Below are 19,131 nucleotides of genomic sequence, written 5' to 3'. Positions count from 1 at the left end.
CAGATACAACAGGAAAGGCCCAGCAAGAAAACAGGTTCTTATTTTCAGTGGGGAAGTCAGGAGCTGCAATTCAGGCAGCAGGGAGGAGGCAGGATGGAGGCAGCAGGGAGGAGGCAGAATGGAGGCGGCAGGGAGGAGGCAGGATGGAGGCGTTCTGTTGGGAACAGGAAGGGTGGTTCCTGAAAGGTCAGCATCCTAGTAAGCAGGGGTGGGCTCCCCAGATCCTCATTGTCCTTGCTGGAGAAAGCAACACCTTCAGACATTTGGTTCCTCTTGAGTCAGAACTTGTTCCTCAGTCCCACAAGGCAGTTATCTGAAGCTACAGAACGAGATTCGTAAACAGTCAGTATAAAGAAGTCTCAGAGTCCCACCATGACTCATTAAAATGTCTAAATCTGTGAAGCCCGGGACCTAGTCCTCTCCTCTTTGCCTCAGCCCCAATCCTAAGAACCTACAGGCTGTCACCTTTTCAAGCCTCCAGAGGCAGGTCATAGCTCTGGGAACTGTCCATGTCTGCAGTAGAAGAAATACCAAGGGTTGGAGAGATGGCTCAGAGGTTAAGAGCACTGCTTGCTCTTCCTAAGGTCTTGAGTTCAATTCCCAGCAACCACAAGGTGGCTCACAACCATCTGTAATGAGATCTGGTGCCCTCTTCTGGCCTGCAGGGATATGTGCAGACAGAACACTGTATACATAATTATAAATAAATAAGTCTTAAAAAAAAAAAGAAAGAAAGAAATATCAAGGCACTATCAGCAAACTGAGAGGATGTGGCTGGAGGAGGAATTACGGGATGTCTGGGCTCCCCATCAGCTCCGGCTCCACCCCAAGAGCCTCAGGGACAATCCTGCCCCCCACACTTACCTGGAGCTGGAGCATAGTCTCCTCCTTTTCCACCTGTGAGAAGAAAAGCTGTGAGAGACCAGGGAGGACCCCCGACCCTAGGAAGATTCCAGAACTCTGACAGCAGACCTAGGTCAGAGACAGGAGCAATGAGGGCTGTGGATGTTTCCCCTTAATGAGGCAGAGCACACTTCTGAAAGGGGCTGAGAGAGAACCAGACCCTGTCCTTTCCTACCTGTGATTCTCCTCCTCCTCCTCACAACAGCCACCACAGCTCCAATGATGGCCGCAGCTCCAAGGAGACCCAGGACAGCAATGATTGACACGATGGGGACAGTGGACTGAGGAGGCTCTGGAAGGGAAGGACAGGAAGGGAAGGTGAGGGTCATGACCCCAGCTCTCAACCCTGACCCTGCTCAGGGTCTGCAGAAGGCTCCAGCTTTCCCTGACCCCAGGTCTGCACCCACACCCTCCTTACCCCATCTCAGGGTGAAGGGCTCAGGCAGACCATCATGGTGCACATGGCATGTGTATCTCTGCTCCTCCCCCGAAGGCACCACCACAGCTGCCCACTTCTGGAAGGTCCCATCCCCTGCAGGCTTGGTTTCCACCAGCTCCATGTCCTGTGTCTGTTCCTCCTCATCCTTCTTCCAGGTCAGGGTGATGTCAGCAGGGCAGAATCCCAGGGCCCAGCACCTCAGTGTGGCATTTCCTTCAGGTCTGGGGTGATGAGTCACATGTGTCTCTGGTGGGTCTGAGAAAAGTTGGAAAGCTCAGGTGTTTTGCATTCGTCCTGGGAACTCTAGGGATGCCCATGAGCCCGTCCTGAGAAGGGTCAGAAATAGGGTGGTGGAGGGGTAGTAGTATTCCAAAGGATCTTGGAGAATCTTTTCATTACAAAGTTCTAGAATCTGGATAAAAGAGCCCAGGGTGGGAGACTCTAGTCATCCAATGGAGAAAATGACTTCTGCTCCTGACTGGGTGCAGTCAGACATCCAGCATCACTGCAGTCTGACTCCGATTGCTGAACTGTATGGTGCACAATGGGCTGTAGAAGGAAGGAATTGGGGTTGGTTCAGAGATCTTCTGTCTTTCCACATTAAGAAAGACCCTGAACTGTCCTGAGAGGAGGGTGAGCCCTGGGAGGGCCAAATCTAATCAGAAATCTCATTTGTGGCTGTGCATTGTGGCACATGTGTTTAATACCAGCAGAGGCAGGAGGACTTCTTGAGTTTGAGCCACTGCTGGTCTTCACAGTAAGTTATAGGGCATCCAGGACTACAGAGAGAGATGCCATTAAAAAACAATACCAAAGAAAGAAACAAAGTACATAAAAGAAATTTAGGAATGCTCTCCCTGTTCCATATGCAAGAGCAGGGTGATGGTGCAACATTATATCCAATGCAGAGAAACTGAGTGTTTCTTCTAAAACCAGGTATGAGATGAGGGTGTCCACTCTCCACTCTCTCTGATCCGGTGTTTGAAGACACAGCTAATACAATTAGAAAAGAGAAAGGCATAAAAGAGGACAACATAGGAAAGGAAGAAACCAAAGTATCACTACTTGCAGTCTACTGGAAAACTCTTGGACCTAATAAACATTTATGGTTTCCATTTACAAAATCAATATAAAAAGTAGCCTTCAGCTTGGGGATTTAGCTCAGTGTCGAAGCTCACGAACTGCGTGTCGTCCACGTAGCCGGCTGTGATGTACTGGGGCTCCCCGCGGCCGGGCCGGGACACGATGGTTTCGAAATACAGCAGCGAGTGCGAGCCTGGGGGCGGCGCGCGGTGAGACCCCGACCCTCCTCCCGGGACCCGGGCAGGTGCGGGGCCGGGAGGGGAGCGGGGCGCGGGGCTGGGGACGCGGGTGGAGACGGGAGGGAGGGTCTGGGCGGGAGGGTCTGGCCGGGCGACGCGGGGCCGCGGCTTCCCCGGGGCCGCCCCCGCCCTCCCCGCAGGGTCGTGTCCCTCCGACCCCGCACTCACCCTGCGCGGGTCCGGGTCGGGGCCAGGACCTCTCCCAGGTCACAGTTCAGTTTTCATCTAGCTGTGTTTTCTCAAGATTTCAGCAGAGCTGGGGTCACGTGAGTTGTGGCTTCCTCGTAGGGCAGCTGGAAATGGCTCAGGTTCCTGCTGGCTGTCCGCAGGATTCCTCTGTCCCTGCTTACCTAGGTCTCTCTAGAGACTGCTCTTGACACAGCAGCTGACTTCCCCAGAGCCAGTCATGGGCACAGGAGTGTGTGGTGGACTGAGGAGGCTCTGGGAGTCTAAGAGCAAGGAAAGGAAGGTGAGGGTCATGACCTCAGCTCTCAGTCCTGACCCTGCTCAGGGTCTGCAGAACACTCCAGATTTCCCTGACCCCAGCTCTGCACCCACACCTCTCTTACCCCATCTCAGTGTGAGGGGCTCAGGCAGCCCCTCATGCTGCACATGGCATGTGTATCTCTGCTCCTCCCCAGAAAGCACCACCACAGCTGCCCATTTCTGGAAGGTCCTATGTCCTGCAGGCCTGGTCTCCCCAAGCTCCATGTGCTGTGTCTGTTCCTCCTCATCCCTTTTAGAGGTCTGGCTGATGTCAGCAGGGTAGAATCCCAGGGCCCAGCAATTGAGTGTGGCGTTTCCTTCAGGTCCAAGGTGATGGATCATATGTGTCTTTGGAGGGTCTGAGGGGAAGAATTGGAAAGCTCAGGCATTTCCTGGGGACTCCAGCAGGGTCCATGAGACCTTTCTGGGAAAGGTCAGAAATGGGGTGAGGGAACGGTAAAAAGGGACTTCTGCTCCTGACTGAGTAGGGCGGTGTGACTCACTGCATCACTGCAGTCTGACTCCAGTGACTCTGTGTGTGTGTGTGTGTGTGTGTGTGTGTGTGTGCGTGTGTGTGTGTGCGTGTGTGTGCGTGTACGTGTGTGTGTGTGTGTGTGTGTGTGTGTGTGTGTGTGTTTACAAGAACTGGGTCTGAGAGAGGTCATGGTGCCCAATGGGCTGCAGAATGAAGGAACTGGGGTTGTTTCAGAGATCTTCTCTCCTTCCACATTGAGACAGACTCTGAACTGTCTTGTGAAAAAGGTGAATCATCAGAGCAACTCTCTTGTCAAGAAACCAAGGAGTGGCCAGATGTTCTGGCACATACCTTTAATCCAAGCACAAGGAGGCAGAGGCGGTGGATCTCTGAATTTGTTGCCAGATTGGTCTCCATAGTGAGTTGTAGGGCATTCAGGACTACATAGAGATGCTTTATTAAAATAAACAAAAAAACGAAAGAGAAACCCAGGAATGCTGTCCCCCTCCTCCTCTTCTGATACTCAAGAGAGAGGGCTGGAACATTCTCATTCCTCTGAAATCAGGAATGAGAAAAGAGTGTCCACTCGCTGGACGGTGGTGGCACAAGCCTGTAACCCCAGCACTCGGGAGGCAGAGCCAGGCGGATCTCTGTGAGTTCGAGGCCAGCCTGGTCTACAGAGCTAGTCCAGGACAGGCACCAAAGCTACACAGAGAAACCCTGACTCGAAAAAAAGAGTGTCCACTCTCCACTTTCTTCTTGGATATGGTGTTTGAAGTCTTAGCTATTACAATTAGACTAGAAAAAACATAAAGGGATAAAGGGAATCAAAATATGCCCAGACTAATGTTTCTTTACTTAAAAGACCCTGTTATACTGGAAAACTCTTGGACCTAATAAACAGTTATCATTGCAGAATACAGAATCCATATAAAAAAGTCACCTTCATTTATACCAACAGTGTTCTCTCAGGGAAAAATACAGCATTCAAAGTACCTGCTGTAGACTTAATTATTTAGGGGTATATTTTACCAAAGACATGAAAGAACTCTACAATGAAAATTTCAATATACTGACACAGGAAATCACAGAAGAGAGTGTTAGAGGACAGAAAGACAATCGATGCCCTGGACTGGCAGAGTTAATGTTGTGACAATGGCCACACTACCATAATCAATCTACAGATTTAATGCAATACTATTGAAATTCTAATATATTTCATAGGTTTAGGAAAAATTCATATGGAATCACAAAACCACAAACAGCCAACAATCCTGAGGGCTAAGAACACTGCTGGAGGTGTTACCCTCGCAGCCTTAAATCATACTGCAGAGTTATGATCACAAGGTGGCCTGCAACTGGCACAAAATAGAATCTGCACATACTTGATTTTCAACGAAGATTGCAAAAACACATATGGGGGGAAAGAAGAACCTGCTTTACAGAAGATGCTGCAACACTGGGTTTCTACCTGAGAACATGAACTCAGTACCTTTCACCTATATAAAAAGTAACCTCAAAATGGAGCAACAACCTAAGTTCAATACTTGAAACACCTAAACTTCAAGAAGACAACCTAGGGGATACTCTTCTAGATACTGGGGTAGATGAGAACTTATGGTAGAACAACAGGAGCTCATTAGGCCATGTAGCAGCTAGAAAATAAAGTCTCCTCACACCACAGGACACAATCAGCGAAGTGCACAGAAGCCACCATAGGAGAAAAACTTTACCAGCTGGACTATAGACAAGAGACTAGAGTTCTGACTTTAGGAACATCTGCAGAGATTAAATACCAAGGAACTTGTCAATCAACAAATGGATGAGGGAACAGAATAGACAGTCATCTTAAAAACAGCAAACCCCATAAATGGTCAATAAATATTTTTTAAATGTTCAATATCTTCAGCCATCAGGGAAAGGCATATTAAAACTACTTTGAAGGGGCTGGAGAGTTGGCTCAGAGGTTAAGAGCATCTGATGCTCTTGCAGAAGACCTGTGTTAGATGCACTGTATGTAACTCCAGTCCCAGGGAATCTGATACCCTCTTCTGAATCAGACACCAGGCATACACGTGGTGCACATGCATATGTACAGGCACATACTCAACTCATAAAATAATAATAAAAATGGAGCCAGGCAGTGGTGGTGCATGCCTTTAATCCCAGCATTGGGGAGGCAAAGGCAGAGGCAGCAGGATGTCTGTGAGTTCCAAGCCAGCCTGGTCTACAAAGGGAGTTCTAGAACAGCTAGAGCTGTTACACACAGAAATCTTGTCTAAAAAATAAACAAACAAACAAATCCCCCGAGACACACACACACACACACACACACACACACACACACACAAGAAGAAGAAGAAGAAGAAGAAGAAGAAGAAGAAGAAAAAGAAGAAAGAAAATAAAAACCTTCTTTGAGCTAGCACCTCTCACCAGTGAGAATGGCTGTCATCAACAAATCTAACAATGAATGTTAGAGAGGATGTGGAGAGAGAGGAGCCCTCACTCACTTTTGTGTGTGCACGTGTGTGCAAATTAATACAGTGTTGTTGAAATCATTTTGAACATTTCTCAAAAGTTTAAAAATGGAACTACCACATGGTCCAGTTACTTCACTCTTGGGGCATATACACCCAGAGAACTCTACACTCTGTTATAGAGATATGTGCCCCCATGCTTATTGGTGCTGATTTGCACTCGAGCAAACAATTGGAATCAACCCAATTGTACACCAACATACAATGGTTTACATATAAAATGGATACCATTCAGCTCTAAACAATGAAGTCACAAAATACTCAGGAAAACGGATAGACTTGGAATGGGCAATACCACACAATTTCAGAAAGAAAATAAACACGCTGTTCTTCCTCACATGTGGGGATTTAGACGATAATACATGTCCATATGTAAACAAATGTACAAGTGGCTATGGTACCACTGATGAAAAGGAGAACAAGAAAGGGTTAGCACTGGGGAGATACAGGGCTGCGCGCACGGAATGGACACGGGTTATAAAAAAGGATAAAAAGCTGTTTATTTTCTAGCTCTAATTCTCCCATGGGTTCGCTCTCTTTCTTTCCTTTGATGTTGGTGCTGGGTAAGTGCATAAAATATATTTGATAGTGAACTGTAAAATCCAAAGGGAATCTCCAGAGGTTCAGAATGGTTACTCCGTCTGTCTAGAAATTCACTGAGAGGTATAGAGTTCGTTCTGGTTAATTTCTGCGAGTGGTTTTTTTTTTTTTTCTTTTTGTAACTTTTTTGTAGTAAAGTTTAAAAACAAATTAAAAACATGAAGAGACAGGGGCATGACCCCAGCTGAGGGCTTTCTCCTTCTTCCTTGGGACTGAGCCCAGCCAGAGGCAGAGGGAGAATCTGCCCGCAGCCCTGCACCCGTGCGCTGCAGCGTGTCCTTCCTGTTCATTTGCGCAGCCACTGCACACTCCTCCCCTCCAGGTAGGCCCTGTCTCCCTCTGTCGCCCTGCAAAACTATCCTGCTCTAATTTGCGCCAGGTGATCTGCGCCGCCGTGTCCGCCGCCGTCCACGTCGTCAGGTCGGCGTTCAGGGAGATGTAATCGCGGCCGTCGTAGGCGTGCTGACTGTACCCGCGGAGGAGGCGCCCGTCCGACCCCAAGTCACAGCCGTACATCGACTGGAAGGTGTGAGAGCCTGCGGGGACCCTGCGGTCAGCCCCGCCCACCCCGTCAGCCCCGCCCACCCGTGGACCCCTCTAAAATGTAGGGGAAAGAGGGTCTGGGTCCGCCGCTTTCCAGAGCCCAGCGTCTTTGAGATTCCGCAGTCTCGGGCTGAATCTCGGATCTGGGAACCCCGAGCTACTCCAAATTGGTACTTAGGGACGTGGAGGGGTCGTGTCCTCCACCCGCGGTCACTCACCGCCCTCGCTCAGGTTGTAGTAGCCGAGCAGGGTCCTCAGGCTCCCTAACCCTAAAAATCTGCTCGTTGTTTTTGGCGTTCGGTGTCTAGGTCTCTCCCAGTACTCCGGCCCCTCCTGCTCCACCCACGGCGCCCGCGGCTCCATCTTCGGAGTCTCTGCGTCGCTGTCGAAGCGCTGGAACTGCGTGTCGTCCACGTAGCCGACTTCCATGTACCGGGGCTCCCCGCGGCCGGGCCTGGACGCGATGGTGTCGAAATACCGCAGCGAGTGCGAGCCTGGGGGCGGCGCGCGGTGAGACCCCGACCCTCCTCCCGGACCCGCGCGGGTCCGGGTCGGGGCCAGGGCGGCCGCCTGCAGCAGGAGCAGCAGGAGCAGCGCTGGGAGCCATCGCTTCCCCCCCCCTCCCCGCCTCGCTCCAGTCCCCCCACTCCCACACCCTACCCCTCCCCGCTCCCCCACTCACCCCTACAACTTCTCCCAGATCTACCCCAACTTCCCTTCCCTCACCCACTACATGTCTTTTATTATTATTTATTTTTTAGAAGGAACCGTCTCACAGCAGATGTCCTGGTCCCCTGGTTCTTACCTTTGTTTTGCCCGCTCTTCCTATTTGCTCCCTGAGCCCTAGAAGCAGAGGTAGTCCTGTAAACGGGTGCGCGGACTGGGGCTTGGCACCCCACGGCCAAGGTCTGCATTCTGACTAGCTATGGATTTCTGTAATGATCTTGGTCAGTGTATGTAAAAAGAAGTTTCTTTAATGAGGGTGACAGCTACACTTATCTGTGAAAATAAGGATAAATATTTTGCTCTAATCCTTACCCTGCCCTAGTCCTCCACAGCGGTGGCCTGGGGAAGTTTCTGTGCTAGAGCTGAGAGGAGGTTGGATCAGTGCAGAGCACTGGCAACAATTTAAGGAGAACAGAAACATTTCAAAAGCATCCTGGAGGACTGGGTGGTAAAGTTAAAAGGGCCAGGAAGTCGTCAAGGCCAGTGCTGCCTCGAACTCACAGAGATCCACCTGCCTCTGCCTCCCGAGTGCTGGGATTACAGGCATGCGCCACCGTGGAAGCCTCACCCGCCTGACAACTAGTTTGCTGAAGGTTTTCAAACCACAAGCTTGGGTATATGGTTTCCTTAAAGGTTGTAGCCTTCACTCACCACATTTCTGGTTAGATATTTTAAAAACAGGATTCATCTGTGGGATTTGTGGCTAGTTCTAAAATTAAAAAAAAAGTGTTCATAATTTCACTTTGTTCTTCAAGCCACTGTGTAGTAAACTCAGGCAAGTTGCGGAGCCTAACAGGTCCTCTTAGGTCATGGCTGTCTCAGCCTGCTGTAGACTCCCACCACCCTATTAACGAAGCATTCAAGCCCCAAGAAAGGCTTCCAAGCAGAGAGTGGATTACTAACTTAATCTCTCAATATCCTATAGAGCCCATTTTTAAGATGGTGGGTTTCCATAACTGGAGGTCAGGGTCCTTCCTGCCCTCCCAGATTGGCATACCCTGGAGAATGTTGGCATACCTGCCCAACTTAGTACGAGGATTCTCAAGCAATCATAACTCAGCTCAGCGCAAAATGGAGGAAACTTGATTGCCAGCTTAGTTCCTGTTTCGTAGAATCACAAACCACAAAGCTAGAGGGAGTCAGGTTCTTTCTCCCAGGAGGATATTTTTCAAAAGGTATGCTGTAACCAGACTGTGGCCACCAGTGAACTGTGGGTCCTACCGCCTGGTGAGTTGTGTCATTTGTGGTTGGTCTACCCCTTTCCTAATAAGGCTGATACTATCACGTGGGCTAGGGTGATGTTAGACGTTTGATCACTCACAGTTCACACACTGCAGTTGGTGCAGCACAAGGTGGATGATCTGCAAGGAACCCAGGATCCTGGTATCTTGAGTTGTAGGATTGAGCATTCACCATGAACCACAGTCACTTCCTCTCCTTGGTAAGCAGATCTGGGGTCTGTATCAGGTGGGAAAGCCAGGGAAACCCCCGATGTGGCTGAGCTCTCATTATTTAGGGGTTCAGAGTAGGGTAGAAGGCTTGAGTTGGGGCCTGGGAGTGGAAAACTTTTTCCAATGATGAATCCTTGCTAGTGGAGGTCAATATTTCTGTAATCACCACTCAGTGACAGGGTGCTTTGAAATGTCTTCATCTAAGGCCAACTAACTGTTCAGGGTACCACACCTATCCTTGTCTAAGAACTGTCTCTTTAATTTTCAAGTGTAAAATGCTATATTAAAGTCATTAAGATGTATATGTGATCTTTATTGAATAGTCGTGTTGGCTTCTGCAGTGACCCTCCAGTAGGGGCACACCTGCTCCTCCCTCCCCACACTCAGCTTGTGGCTTTTCACGGAGCTTCCCTCTCTAGGTAAGACATACTTTCTTTCCTAAGTCTTATTTTTTTCTTTCTGCCCTCAGGAAATTTCTCTCTCTGGGTTGAGACTTTGTTGGTTCTCCTCCAATCCCATGCCTTGGGAGGCTGCCACCATTGTGGTCACCACAGGAGTGTTGGTAGCCTCATCTCTCTGGCTGTGCTGGTAAGAAGCCTTCTTAGCTTTTCTTTCATTTCCTTTTTCTCAAAGGAAAAGAGCAGGATTATGCTGAGGGCCATGTGTGTCATGATGGTGTAAAGTATGTGTGGTAGAAAATTTGACCTATGTTGATGAGTTCTCAAGCAGTTTGTCATAGCCAGTCTTATAAATGAGCCCTGATAGAGACAAGAGTAAGCAAGGCTACCCGCTCTCTCTTTTCCGTAGATGTAACCGTCTTATGATATAATAAGAAACACAGAGCCAAAGGCAGAGTTAAAAGCCCAAGAGGTCAGAGCAGTAGTAAGAGCTGAGACTTAAAACCTCCTTACCCTTCCTGCCTTCCTCTCAGGAAGAGACCTACTTCCTGTGGTTTTTTGGGGTTTTTTTTTTTGTTTGTTTTTTAGATTTATTTATTTATTATGTATACAGAAGATCTCATTGCAGATAGTTGTGAGGAGCCACCATGTGGGTGCTGGGAACTGAACTCAGGACCTCTGGAAGAGCAGTCGGTGCTCTTAACCTCTGAGCCGTCTTTCCAGCCCGAATCTGTCTTTTCATTGACTTTCTGTTCTGCCTTCTCATTGGTTGTAAACCCAACCACATGCCTCATTACTGCCTGTCTATACAGACCCCAGGTCTTCTATGGTTGGTATTGAGATCAAAGGCGTGTGTCTCCATGCTGGCTGTATCCTTGAACACACAGAGATCTGTTTGTCATGTGATCTGGATTAAAGGCGTGCGTCGCCGCCGCCACCGCCGCCGCCGCCGCCACCACCACCCACCTGGCTTCTGGGCTTCTGCTATGGCTTGCTATTATTAGCTCTGACCCCCAGGAAACTTTATTTATTAACATACAAATAAAATCACATTTCAGTACAAATAAAATGTCACCATACTTTACCCTCTTTATATTTCTGTATTCTCAGTTTCAAGGGACCCACCCTGCCTTGAGTATGGGTGTCCTCTACCCAAGCCAGACCCTGTGATCCTGGGCCACATTCTGCAGCCCTGCTACCTACTTCCTTAAATTTTGTCTGTTGAAAATCTACTTTTCAGCATCTCAGTGGTAGTGCAAGTCTTTTAATCCCAGCACTCGGGAGGCAGAAGCAAGCAGATCTCTGAGTTTGAGGCCAGCCTGGTCTACAGAGCAAGTCCCAAGACAGCAGGACTACAAAGAGAGACCCTGTCTGGAAAAACCAAAACCAATACCCAAATCAAAACAAAACAAAAAGCAAAAAGGGAGAGGGAGAGGGAGAGAGAACATGCTTTTTAAAAAAAACATTATTATTTGATGTACATCATGCTGCTTCAGAACTGTTTAATATTCCTGAGCCTAACACTCAAGAAGCTTTGTTTTTCTCATTCAGATATGGAGTACTTTTAGCTGGCTGGGGAGGTGGAGTTCCATTATTGACCTAAGGCAATCTTTCCCCAGCTGGAACCATTTATTTTTTCTCTCCCCCCGTTTTTTTTTCTGAGATAGGGTTTCTCTGTGTAGTCCTGGCTGTCCCGGAATGCACTCTGTAGACCAGGTTGGCCATGGATCTCCTGCCTCTGCCTCGGAGAGTTGGGAAAGATGTGTGTCCAGAGCCATTTCTTAAACTCTTAATTTTCTTTGCTCTATATTTTGATGTTTATAGAGACTTCATAATCCCTGTGAGTTTCAGTTTGTAACTTTCTGTAATCTTTAACTGTATTGCATGTGTGTGTCTTGGTTTCTTCTTCTGTTGCTATGATAAAATACTCTGACAACTGCAACAGAAGGAGGAAGTGTAGTGGGTCCACACTTCCAGTGGTAGTCCTGGAGTTGGGAAGATGGAGCAGCTGGTCCAGTCAGAAGCAGAAAGCTCCAAAGGCTATAATTAGCTAACTTTCCCCGCTCTATGTGGTGTAAGACTCCAACCAAGGACAAACCACTGCACATATTTAGAATGGGTCGTCCAGACTCAATCTAATCAAGGCAATGCCTCCCAGGCACACCAGGGAGTAGCTTAATCTTGATTATTAATTAACTTAACAATCTTGTTAATTCCTCGGGATATGCATGGAGGCTACTGTCTTAGGTGATTCTGGATTTGTGTCCCGTTGGAGGTCAATACTGACCACCAGAGTAAATTATTTCTTCACTCCTTCAACTCTTGCTGGTTTTTCTGAGAGTCATCTCTGCTTTCTTGTCTGCCTAAGCACCTTGTCACTGTCAGTGCTCCTCCCACCTCTGCCTGCTTTCCTGGTGAGCCCCTTAACCCACACAGGGTGACCTGCAACACCTCCACAGATCTATTTTACACCTTTGTAGAAAACATCTTTCAACTACCTGAAAACATACAAGGATAACTGTGGTAGAAGCAGGTGAAGTTCACACTTTACAACATTGGAATTTCTTCATTTACAGGAAAGAACGGGGAACCCATGGGCAGGAACCACTGAGGCTCCAAGAGGAGGATCCATGCCAAGGGCACAGCAGCCCTCCTAATCAACATAGAGACTAAGTCATCCCCACAGGCTCCCCAGCATCTCTGGACAACAGCATCAGAGGCTGCAGACTCCTGGGGCCACTACAGAACCCTGTTGTGGTGATATATTGTGTACTCCCAATAAACTTGCCTGAGGATCAGAGGACAGAGCCAGCCACTAGATTAGACATAGAGGTCAGGCAGTGGTGGCACACAGCCTTAATCCTATTACTCAGGAGACAGAGATCCACTGAGGAGTTGGCGAGGTGAGGTTGGCTGTGGCTGTTCTGCTTCTCTGATCTTTCAGCTTTTACTCCAATATCTGGCTCAGGGTGGTTTTTTTTTTTTTTTTTTTTTTTTTTTTTTTTTTTTTTAAATTAATAAGACTTTTAAGATTTGAATAATACCCCATAATGGGTGATCAAGCAGAGGTGAAGTGACTGGAAACAAGCATTCTCAGGGATTATAGACCTCAGTTTCCTTCCCTAGACCATGGGTAGATCAGATGGCTTTTACAGACTTAAGGATCAGATGTAGGAAACCATTTTTTTTTCTTTGTGGGATAGGGAGAGGGCTCAAGACAGGGTTTCTTTGTATAGCCCTGGTTATCCTGGAACTCTTGTGTAGACCAGGCTAGTCTCAAACTTAGAGATCCACCTGGCTGTGCCTCCTGAGTGCTGGGATTAAAAATATGTTCCACCATCCCTGGCTAGGAAACACTCATTTTATCAGGGACACAGCCATTGTCTTCTACTACATGTCCAGAAAATACTGAATAAATTCTTAAAACATCTGAAACAGCTGGCATTTCTGTTCTTTGGGAGTTGAACTAAAAGCAAGAATAGAAAGGAGATAAAAGGAAGGGCTGGAGGGAGGTGATACCCAGCAGGGTGGAGAAAAGGAGGGCAAGGCAGGAAAACAGAAGTGGTATAACGGTGGTTGCAGGGTAGAGGCACATCGGGGGAGGTTTTGGTATTGCTAGTGTGATGGAGCAGTGTCCAACAAAACATACCCACGTCACAAAACTGAGGCAGCTCAGCAGAGGGTACAAAGTCTAACCACTAAGCCTGCGAGTCCCTGGTATAGTGGGAGGAGGGCACTGACTCCCCAGAGTTGTCCTCTGAGCTTACATGAACCATGGCACCCCCTCCATGCAAATAAATTAGTAAATATACTATTTGAAAATTCTTCTTTGAACTTGGATGTTCTGTGCAGTCTTCCTGGTTTTCTCCAAAGGCAGACAGCTACATTCAGCTCTGTTCCACCTACACAGCCACTAAAATATTTACATGAAAGCCTAATGGTGGGACAGCTGGTGTGGTCAATACCATTTATTTGCCTAATGTGCACCAGGCTGTGGGTTCTATATCCCCAGGTTGGGGGTCAAGACGGTTTGTGCTCAGCTGTGTTTCACAATATTTAAGCTATGGAGGGCTAAAGGTATGAGAGCCAAGGACACATGTGGCCCTTTGTCTCTCATAGTGCCTAGAGTAGTGGGTACCAATTGTGTGGCTCTCTTTAAGGATGAGTGAGGCCCAGCTTGTGCCAACGGCTTCACTTAGGGCAGGAAGACAATGAGCAGATTTTTGCCCCAGCTCTCCATTCAAACAGAATCTACAAAAATTAAATAAATAGTTCTACTCAAAAAAAAAAAAAAGTAAGTGGACTGTGCTCAACTGCCCAATGACTCCCAAAACCTCAGTTCCTTTACTAGGAGAAATCACTTCACTCAGGAAATGTGGTTCAATAGAGGGAAAAGCCAGCCTTAGGAACCCTTAGAGCCTCAGAGACTAAGACAGACAGACAGACAGAAACAAGATACATTATCCTCCATGTCAGTCAGGAGACTCTTCACCTCTTGCTGACAGAACAGGTACGCCAAATCAGAGAAAGATAAGCCTGACTTAATGGTTACTAATCCTTCATTACAATCCAGGGATCACAGAAGAAACCATTGCATGAGGCAGACAGACTTCACATGTCCACAGCAGTGAGCTGTGCTTGAAAACTGGCTCTCCTTCATTCAGGGGCTGTTAAGAACATCTTTTGTAAACTTCATTGAAATGGAAATAATGTTGAAACTGAGGCTGTGAAGATGGCTAAGCCCATAAAAGCATGAAGAGCATGCTGTGTTACCTATAAGACCTAAGTTCAAGTCTAGGAATCCACATTAGAAAACTAGATTTAGCCGGGTGGTGGTGGCACATGCCTGTTATCCCAGCACTCAGGAGGCAGAGGCAGGTGGATCTCTGTGAGTTTGAGGCCAGCCTGGTTTACAGAGCTAGTTCAGGACAGTCTCCAAAGCTACAGAGAAACCTTGTCTCGAAGAAAAAAAAAAAAGCAGAAAACTAGATTTAGTTGGCTAATGTCTGAATGTGAGTCCAGCCACAGCACTCCAATGGAGAGATGGGAAGCAATGACTGAGGACTCCCCAAAGCAGCAAGTCTCCCCAATAAGACATATCATGCAAAACAAAACACTAAGAACCAAAGTATCAGAAGAGACTAAACTCTTCAGAAGTTTTCCTCTGACCACCATACATTCAGGATTCTCTAGAGGAGCAGAACTTATAGAGTGAATCAATATCTATCTATCAATCTATCTATCTATCTATCTATCTATCTATCTATCTAGGGGATTCGTTAGAATGACTTACAGGTTGTGGTCCAGCTAATCCAACAATGGCTGCCAACCAACAGAAGGTCCAAGAATCCTGTTGTTCAGCCCATGAGGCTAGGTCTTCAGTATATGTCAGTCTTGAAGAAGTAGGCTCTAAGGCCAGTGAAGGCATTAGAATGGACTTGCTGGAGAGTGAGAACAATCAGGCAAAGAGAAAGCCATCTCCCTTCCTCTGTGTCCTTTACATAGGCTACCAGCAGAAGGTAGATCTTCCCATCTCAAAGATCGAGATTAGGAATGGGCCTTTCCACATCAAATGATTTAATTAAGAAGAAAATCTCACAGGTGTGCCCAGACATTTGGGTTTTAGTTAATTCTAAGTGTAGTCAACTTGACAATCAAGAACAGCCACCACATCCCTGTCTTCTTCTATCAGATCTATCTCTAAATAAATTAATCTGCAGGTAGAGGAAGAAGAGGAGGACGAGGGAGGAGGAGGAGGACCAGAAAGAAGAAGATGACAGCCTCCCGGAGAAGCTCCTTAGCCTGTGAGACATGTGGTACATGTGGTAGATGACCACGGCTGTAGGTCATCTCCTTTTCATTTGTCAAATTTGTTGTTTTTGCTGGAGACGTAGCTCAGCTGGTAGAGGGCATAATGATGTCCAGGAGTTCAAGATCATCCTAGGCTACAAAACAAATGAAGCCAGCATGGGATATGTTCTGAGTCAGCCTCAAACCTTTTCCGGCTGTCTTTTTTCTAGCCTGACAGTTCCACTTTCTACTTTCTCTTCCTGCTTTGCTCTCCAAAGGATACAAAGTTAGGGTCAGGTTTCCTCTCCTCAGCCTTTCCCGTGCCTTCGCCCCTTTCTGTTCCTGGTACCTACCAAGTTCCTGTCGCTGTTCTTCCAGGGCTTTGCTGGAGCAGCAGAGATGGAGAGGAGTCTGAGCGCTGTACTGCCATCAGGGATCACAACAGAACCAGCTGCATTGCAAGGAAACAGACGCTGTAAAAACCCTTGCTCGCTGTTAAAAACCAAACAAAAAATAAAAACAAAAACAAAAACAAACAAACAACAGAGTGCTAGAGGTTAAGTAAACAAAACAAAACCCAAAAAACCAAAGCATTTCTCTTCTCTCTCTCTCTCTCTCTCTCTCTCTCTCTCTCTCTTTTAAGCTGAGGCTCGAACCCAGGGCCTTTCACAAGTGGCTACATGTGGCTTGTAGCCCATGTAGCTCAAAGCCCCTTCTTATCTTTGGGCTTGCAAGGGAAGCTGGGAAGTGTAGTCTTTTATTAGGAGGATATTCTCAACCCGCACATATATCTGTGTGACATGTGCACGTTAGGTGACCAGAGAGGCCAGAAAAGAGTATCAGATACTCTGGAATTGGAGTTACAAACAGCTGTGAGTCACCCTGTAGGTGGTGAGAATCAAACCCAGATCTTCTTCAACAGAAGCCGCTGCTTTTAACTCCTGAGCCTTCTCTCCAGACCCTCTGTATTGCTGGGAATGAAATGTCTGTAGAGTCTATTGTCATTTTTGGTATCTCCTCTAACAAGGTCATACCCACCTGATCAACAAGGATACTGTGTCTGTTTTCATAGCTCTGTGGTTTTCTGAAAATTCCATGTTCAAAAGGACATTGGAAAACAAAATGCAGAATTTGATCTCAAATCCCACCCCGATTAGGAGTCCTCAGGACAGGAAGCTCATCACTAAAAAACACATGTGAGGCTGACTACCACTCCTCCAAATAAATAACAGGCTGACCAGGGGATCAGGAAACCTTGTCAACTTTTTTTTTTTCCGGGGTCTCCTTACCTCTATACCTATCAGGTGGGGGTGGGGGTTGGGGTTGGGTGTGTGTGTGTGTGTGTCGGGGAAGTGGAAAGGACACAAGACTGGCCTGGCCTCACTCTGCACTGGGTGTGTGCTGCACAGCTCCAGAAGACCAGGACTTCAGCTCGGGATGTCTGACTAGATGTGCGGAACCCCAGGCCATATCCACCACACCTAAAATCCTGGGAAAAAAAATCACAGGAGGAAAGCACCTTCCCACACCCCAGGCTTCAGCGACCTCCTACATTCCACCTACTGTGTTCCACATCAGACAAGGGTCACCCTGCTTCAGGGACATCAGCTTCACTGGCAATCTGGCCAGTTGTTTTTTGTTTTTTTTTTTTTTTTTTTAATTTAGATTACATTTTAGTGCTTAGTGAAATTGGAGTGAGTGTGTGTATGCCACTGCATGCCTGTGAAGGTCTAAGGAGAAATTACAAGTCAGTCAGCTCCCTCCCTCCCTCCACTGCCAGCGCTCCCTGAATCAGTCTTGGTAGCCAGCAACCCCCTCCATTGAGCAAGCTATATCTCTGGCATGCTATATCGTTTTGAAGCTGTTAACTGCTTATTACTGTTCTGATTCATTTTTTAAAATTCAAATTAGGTGGTTTTTGGTTTTTTTACAGTACACTGCTAAAACTAGCCCATTTATTGTGTTTTAACATCATGCTGGAGTGTATTTCCCCCTTTTTGAAGGCAGATTCCCTCTGCTCTCGCAGTCACCGGAAGGGAGGAGCCCACTAGGGGTCAAGTTACATTTCTCCGGACCTGTGACTGAGATTTCTTTTGCTCTCTGCTTTTGGGGTTTCGGAGGCTGCAAGCCAGCGAGACTCAGGTTTGTACGTGAGAATCATTTACAGAAGCAGCCACTCGTGGGTTCTCTCAGATACAGCAGCAGACACTGGGCAGAGTGGAAATTCCTCGCCTCTGCTGATCGGATGGATGAACAAATATCAGCGGACGCCGACCCAAGCGTCCCCAGCACACTCTACATTCTGCTAATTGCAGAACAAACGAGCGCGTGAGGCGGACGAACACGGCTCAATTCCATCTCATTACCCTATTCTAGGAAGTGTGTGTATGTGTGTGTGTGGGGGGTCTTGATCAGTCTAGAGGACGTAAAGAACATCTTTTGTAAATTTCAATAAAATGGAATGTTGAAGTTGAAATACCGAAGTTGAAGGAGGGTGGGAAGGAGAGGAAGAAAATTACAGCGGAGCTGGAACGACGGCTCAGCGGCTAAGAACACACTTCTGGCACCCAGAGCTGGGGGCTCACAGCACAGCTCCAGGGGATTCAACACATTTAACTTTTATGGTCATCCTGGCTCACATGCGCGCGCACAATTAAAAACAATACAGTTGTTTAATAATAAAATAATTTAAAGAGAAAAAATATTACAGACGGACATCACCCCAGATTGTAGACATAAAATCTTTCTTGAGAGCATCTTTGGAGGTTTCAGCTGAAGAGCGGAGACTAGTCCTCCTCTTTTCGGGGAAAGCCGTCCTTTTCGACTGAGAGAGCAGCTTCTGGAGGGATGTGGGGCTCTGAGGGAGGATGGGGACGCCCGCCTGGCCAGCCAGAGCAGCCGAATCAACCGACCCTGGCGATCAGTCAGACCTCGCACCCACAAAAATCTTTCTGAATTAAAAAGACTGGAAAATACTTGCGTGTGTGTTTGTAGGGCACACATGTGGAGGTAAAGGACAGACAGCTTTGTGGAACCAGTCATCCATCACCCTCCCGTAGATTCTGGGCTTGCAAACCCCTTTTGCCTGCTCGGCCATCCTGTCAGCCCAGCATTATCTTTAACAAAATATCACAAAACAAATTTAGTTTCTGGAGTTAATGTAAAACCAAAACAAACGAAAGAATGGTAAAACAACTCACCCAACATGTATGCATGAAATGAATTGCATGTATGCAGCAAATAATTGGAGTTAATTATTTTTAAATCTTTCCAAAGACAGTAGTTTCGAAATATATATTTTTAAGACTTGTTTTATTTTTATATTGTTTTGTATCTACGAGCATTTTGCTTGCATGGACGTATGCGCACTGTGTGCGTGCTTGGTGCCAGTGGAACCCGGATTGTGGTGTCTGCTCTCCTGGGGCTGAAGTTACAGACAGTTGTGAGCTACTATTTTAGTT

General features: G+C 47.2%; 1 pseudogene; it reads right to left on the bottom strand.

The window, feature by feature from the left end:
* Positions 1-1,099: 1,099 nt before the first annotated feature.
* LOC118575990 lies at positions 1,100-15,095 on the bottom strand (annotated as a pseudogene).
* Positions 15,096-19,131: the final 4,036 nt, after the last annotated feature.

Source organism: Onychomys torridus, unplaced genomic scaffold, assembly GCF_903995425.1.
Source record: "Onychomys torridus unplaced genomic scaffold, mOncTor1.1, whole genome shotgun sequence".
Lineage (NCBI taxonomy): Eukaryota > Metazoa > Chordata > Mammalia > Rodentia > Cricetidae > Onychomys > Onychomys torridus.
This window is presented reverse-complemented; position numbering and strand designations above follow the sequence as displayed.